At 38.4% G+C, this 6,445-nt stretch overlaps 1 long non-coding RNA gene across 1 annotated transcript; it reads left to right on the top strand.

The window, feature by feature from the left end:
- Nucleotides 1–930: 930 nt before the first annotated feature.
- Nucleotides 931–6,189, top strand: LOC141919092 (uncharacterized). The gene is made up of 4 exons (XR_012621873.1): nucleotides 931–2,059; nucleotides 2,379–2,564; nucleotides 4,414–4,481; nucleotides 5,654–6,189. It is a non-coding gene; the product is annotated as an uncharacterized LOC141919092 (long non-coding RNA).
- Nucleotides 6,190–6,445: the final 256 nt, after the last annotated feature.

Below are 6,445 nucleotides of genomic sequence, written 5' to 3' on the forward strand. Positions count from 1 at the left end.
ACAGTTGTCTAATCTGCCTGGCCTCTCGGAAGATCCTTTTGTTGTAGGACTGTTGCGAGTTGAAGAACAACAGGTGCCAATTGCTACGAGGACCATGCACCGACGGCAGTATCGCACGAACCGAGACTCTCTGGCTCCCATCCAAGAACTGATCCGTCAACTGGAGACCCAAGGTGTCATCAGTAAGACACATTCGCCTTTTAATAGCCCAATATGGCCAGTGCGAAAGTCTGACGGAGGGTGGAGGTTGACAGCAGACTATCGTGGCCTGAACGAAGTGACGCCACCACTGAGTGCTGCTGTACCAGATATGTTAGAGCTCCAATATGAACTGGAGTCAAAGACAGCCAAGTGGTACACCACAATCGACATCGCCAATGCATTCTTTTCAATTCCTTTGGCAGAAGAGTGCAGGCCACAGTTTGCTTTCACGTGGAGGGGTGTCCAATATACCTGGAATCGACTGCCCCAGGGGTGGAAGCACAGCCCCACTATTTGTCATGGACTAATTCAAACTGCACTGGAAAAGGGTGATGCCCCTGAACATCTACAGTACATCGATGACATCATTGTGTGGGGCAACAAGGCAGAAGAAGTGTTCAAGAAAGGACGAAAAGTAATTGAGATTCTTCTGAGAGCTGGGTTTGCCATAAAGAAAAGCAAGATCAAGGGACCAGCACAGGAGATTCAGTTCTTGGGAATAAAATGGCAAGATGGACGCCACAGGGTTAATTCTACTCAAAATTATGCCTCCTCAGAGTGCTATGAGTGATAGTTTCTTGGTGCTTGAGGCTATAGCCAGAAAACTTGAGGTGTAGCAGGTAAGTCTCCCTTTGTTTGTAAGTGGGAATGGTGTCGGGCTGTCATTGTCACCTGATGTATTTTCTTTCTTGGTAACAGGCAGATGCTGGAATAAGCCCGCATGTTTTCCCCTCAGCTCGTCCAGGCTCAGCCACTAAAGATGCTGGAGCAGGGATGAGGCGGTCAGGCTCCTGTGAACGGTGACTGCTTCCAGTCCTTGTGTGGTACCATGTCTGCTGCCTCCCGCCATGGTTCCCAAGGGACACACGGCTCATTCTGTAGTGCTGTTACTTCCTTTAAGGATCTGTTCCTAAGATAATTCTTCAGTTCCCTTTCTCTTATTTTTCAGTTATTATTCCTTATTCTCATTGTTCTTTTACAGGGCTGTGTCAAACTATACAAAACCCATTACTGTTGTATGGTTTTACAAAATATTTTTTCAGCTACATTTGAATTTTATTCTTTCCTTCTACCATTTGTTTGTGGTCTAATTTTTTTTAATGGCAGGGTAATATTTCTTGATGTATTAACAGTCCTCCTCTAACCAGTCAGAGTAGCGCATATTCATTTTGTTGTAACGCTTTTGCTCTGCTTCCTTAATTTTTTTGTTTTTGATTGTATTTTAATCCCTTTCCCTTTGTCCCGCTTTTGATGTTATTTAAATTTTGAGCTGTCCGTTGTAAACAGTTGTCTATTATGTTGTTAGTCTTTTGTTTTTGAGGAGCTGTAATGGATTATTTATGCCTCCTATGTATCTCTGGGACTCTCTGCTTCTACTTTTTCCACAGAAGTAGATTTGAATTCTGTTTTCACTTATTTCTGAATTATTTTCCCCACATGTACTTGAAATCCAAGAGGCTCAAAGTCTTCTGTTGTATGGGTTCAATGACAGTACAGTATCTCTTGGTCAGCAACCTTTGTTACTTTTCAATTCCATACCTTTCTCTATTAGTAAGAGGTTATTTAGAATTTATTTTCCTTTTTATGGATTTACCATACTTATATTCTGCAACTCCCCCTTCAGCCATAGATTCTTTCAGTATTAGCCTTTTTATTAAAGAAACTGAAAGCTTAGAATTCAGCTAGCGATTGTGAACATGTAAACTCTGATTTGAATTTTTGGTTCTTCTGTAGGTTTGTGAAATCTTGGATCAAATTGCTAAACTTGTCAGAGGGTGCTATGCAAGTTGAGCACAAACTAAAGCACTTTGAATTCAGACGATCTTTCTTAGTCTCAATTCCTCACCTGTAAAATAGGGTGAGTAATTCTAAACTTTGTAGTCAGACTTTATGGCTTTTAAGCAAGAATTCTTCTAGGAATTTATACTAAATTTATACATCTGTTGTGTCCTCTAAAACCAATTCAGGGATTTTTGATTTGCTGATTTTCCCTTTTTTTTTAATGATTGTGCATGTAAATCTGCTAACAGGACTTCTAAATGATTTTTTTATTTGCCTTGTAAAATGTAGGGCTTAATCCGTTATCAAGCGTTCAGTACATATTTGTAAACTACAGGCTAGAACTAAAATACTGTATTTGTATCACTACTTTTTTTTTAACTGTTGTAAATTCACAGGGAATTGTGAAGAGAGGTGAAGTTGTGTTCGAGGCTGCCAGAAGCCGCAGAATCCCAATCCTGATGGGAACACCTGGAGGTGACCAGAAGAGGACAGTGAGGATTGTTGCCGATTCCATCCCCGACTTGCCTGACCTGGGGCTTATTGACAAGGAGCTGGCAACCAGTGGAGCTGGAAATCCCAAGGTAGAACAGATGATTAGAGACTCTACTAAAGCCTTAAGCAACTTGTCACTGCAATGACAACTTACTGCATTTTAGGAAGCAGCTTCCTGGTTTAGGAGCAGGAAGTCTCCACATCGTTATCAGGGTTAATATAACATATTTAAAAAGGACTCAACGTGCCAGTAAAATAACAGAGTAGAGATAATATGCAGTCACAGAATAATTGTGTCTAATTTCTGAAGCTATCTTGAGCAAAGGCAACAAGTCCTTCTAAGGTATTTGAGACATACACTCAGGGGTACTGTCTTTCAGTTTATAATATTACTGTAGAAAACTCTGATTGCTTCTCTTATTGTTATGGGTTGTCTGTTATGTTGAAAGAACTTGTAGCTGGTATCCAAAGACTGTCCCAGACCTATTTCAGATGATGCAGTTCAGACTGTGGTGGGAGAAAGGACTAAACTACTGGCATTTTTTTTAGATACTGCATTTTATTGATTGCTTTTTTTATTGCAATATTTTTATAAAATGGGTTCTGTGCGGGCTTCAACTGTCAGTTCAATACTAAAGTTCAGTGCAATACTATAAAAAACAGTTCAGTTGGTAGCCTTTTAAGCCATAGCCTATTAGAATGAAAGTTCATTAATTTATACTTTATTCCTGTTGTTGATAGTGACTTAAATCCTGCTTATAAACACCTTGAGAAATAAAATATGAACTGCCTTTGGCTCCATATGCAAATGAGCCATAAGGGCTCAGCATTAGCAGTCTAGTTTTTGCCTCCTGCATATAAAAGGCAATAGTTACTTGTAAATCACAGAGTAAAGAAACTACAATAAAATGAAAACTGGTTTTAGAGTTCTGCAAATTCCTGCAGAAAACCTGTAGAACTATAGGGTATCTTTTATTATTGCCAGCTTGTCATGTATAAAACAGGGAAGAGTAAATCTTGATTTTTTTTTTTTTTCCCCCCAACTAGTGCTGTGTTTTTCACTTGCCTGAAGAGTAACGGTACTCATAGTTGCAGTCATAGTTTGTAACCAAATTGTTCATATTTACAGATAAAAATACAGTGAAATTTCTACATTAAGTTAATGTGCTAACTTTATATGGGAGCTTCTAGGAGGACTTCGGAACAAAATAGTGTATTCAAAAGCAAATTCAGTACACTAACTGTAAAGTTTGGGTTTATTTAAGCTGGTATATTTTGCATTAGGTACTGTTTGTAGCATTGGGTTGTAAACATACTAAACTGTATATTTTTCAAGAGCTTTTTTAAATTCCAAGTATTCACTGGTTTGTAGTGTAAGTTTCACGTCATATTTAGGTTTGAGCCTTTCTATGAAGGAGCACCACTATTTTCCTTGCAGTAGAATTGGTGTGTAAGCTGTTTAAGGAATGTTTAATTCTAATTAGAATACTTACCTCACTTAGTGTTAATTTTTAGATTGGGCTTTGTTGATTGTAAGAACTTGCATAATTGCTATAAATATCTGCTTTAAAACAGATTTGACATATTGCACGAATCTTGAGTTGTAACGCTGTTATTGAAAAGCACTTTTAAATTTCTTACTAGAAGGACCATCAGAGTACAACTAATGTTGAGATTTATTTTTTCTATACTGTCTGATGTTACTGAAAGATGTTATTCTTTCATATATTTTTTATAAAATTATAAATTACATTTCTATAAACTAAAACCCTGTCATAGTACCATATGGTCTTTTCCAAAACATTTTCTGTTTGTGTTAACATGTTTATATTATTTTCCCTTGGTGGAGATTAAAATGATGTTGAACAATGCTGACTGACTTTCACTTTCTTTTCACTTCCCGTGTATCTTGGCTGTCAAAAACTTCAAATGGAACAGTTCATTGGAAAGACAAGGAGATGTGTTTTTCATAGTTAATGTAACTGATACTGCAGTGAGTCTTAAGGGTGAGTAGTACAAGGTTTGTCAACGGCGAATGACTTCTCTAAGAGTTAATGTGTTGACCTCTTAAGGTGAGCTTGGAAGTTCTGTATCCAAATACTTTTTAAGATGTCATCGTAGGGGGTTAAAGTCACTTTATAATTCCAAGTTATGTGCCATTACCTATGTTGTTGAAAGTCCTGTTTTAATTATTTTATTGTTACAGGTGTTAAACTGTAAACTAAGTGTCTGTTAAGGCTGCGGTAGTTTGTTAGAGGTCTTTTATAGATCAGCATCTCAGAGAACCAAACGTTTGCAGCAGAGCCTGCTAGTTTTCAGACTCACCTGTAAAATTTGTGATTGTTAAGCAACAGCCACACTGACTGCATTTTCAGTGTTCATTGTAAAGTTAGAATTGGTGAACAGGTAACTCCTCCTTCGTACTTTTCAAAAATTTTGATTTAGTGTCATATTTGACTTGGTTGTTAAAACCAAAATATTAATTTCTACACATTAACAAACTGGTCCAAGATAAATGTGTACTATGTTTCAAAAAGAAGTGGTGAAACCATTTCTAAGTTGAATTTAGACCACAGATACTGTACGATTCACAGTTCAGCTTTATTGAGATTGCCTGGCTGTAAAAGGAAGGAAATTGATGTAACATGTCCTTGGATCCATTTATGTTTAAGGGGAAAAAACCCCAGTTATTCTTTCTTAAGATGGAATAAATCAGTGATCATTAGGCAAAGTTCACTGAAAATTTCATCGTGGAAACCTTGCCTTGACCTACCACCATCAAAATTTTTAGCTTTGACAAGAACTTTTGTGGAACACGAAGACCTATGAAAGTCTCCTAGGAGAATGCCATATAGCCACAAACTTTATGGGGGAAAAGGGTTTTGTTGTTTTTTTTTTAATTGCAGTGGTAACTATAAAATCCTCCCATAATAGGAAGGAGTGTTTCAGAACTGATGCCCTAACTTACAACCAAAAAATTATCTCGAGGAAAGATCTAGTAGGTCTTGTCTTTCATAATAAGGCATTAGTTTGACTCAAATTACTTAGAAAACAGAGAGGATTGTTCAATAGCTTATAGTTAATGTATGAACATGCATTTCTTGCTAGTCATCCATGAGTGAAATTTATTTAAAAAATAAACTGAAAAGTTGGTGTTTTCGTCTATTTGATTTGACAGTTGGCGCATCGAGCTCCAGCCCCCCTTGCCTCTCTGACAGCTGACACGCAGTGTAGAGCTTGGCACTGGAAACACTGGGTGTTGTGCTTACACTGGCTAAATCCTAGCTTTAGATGGTAATAGCAATCTCTTTCATGCTGAAGGTATGATTTTTTTTTTTTGTTTGTTTGTTTGACTTTGGTGTTTTCATTGTGAAGTCCCAGACTTGTATCATGAATACAAGGAAGAATTTGAGTCACACTTTTAACCGTTGAGCATGCCTTCATTCATCCCCTGATGACATCTGTACTTTGTTGAAATCCCCTTTGCAGTTCCCCTTTGTTATCTCCAAGGTTTCTTTGGTCTCCAAGGCCCGCTCAGGACTCCTCCGCTCCCATTGCCAAGCTCTCGTGAGGGCTCTTTGAGCTCCTTTTTTCCATTTGGAACCCTTCCTGCATCCGCATCTGTTACCCCAGTCGGTCTTTCTGTCCTCCCATCCATTCGGTGCACCTCCATTCAGTTCCCCAGCCCCCTGAGGACATCTCTACTTTGTTCGATTCCCTTTTGAATTCGTTGCATCCCTGAGACTTCTTTGGTCTCGCTAATCCCCGTGACAATGCCTCTCGTTTTGCCAGAACCTTTTCTGAAACCATCTTTGTGCTCCAGAGCCATCTATTTGTTTTCCATCTTATCACATGTCTTTATTTGGTATCTGGTATCCCAAAGACGTGTGTCGTCAGCTTAGATCTCTTCCGGAGTTTTTCAGAGAAGAGGATCACCTTCATATGTTATCGATAAATCTCCTGTGGGGGT

Source organism: Strix aluco, unplaced genomic scaffold, assembly GCF_031877795.1.
Source record: "Strix aluco isolate bStrAlu1 unplaced genomic scaffold, bStrAlu1.hap1 HAP1_SCAFFOLD_82, whole genome shotgun sequence".
Lineage (NCBI taxonomy): Eukaryota > Metazoa > Chordata > Aves > Strigiformes > Strigidae > Strix > Strix aluco.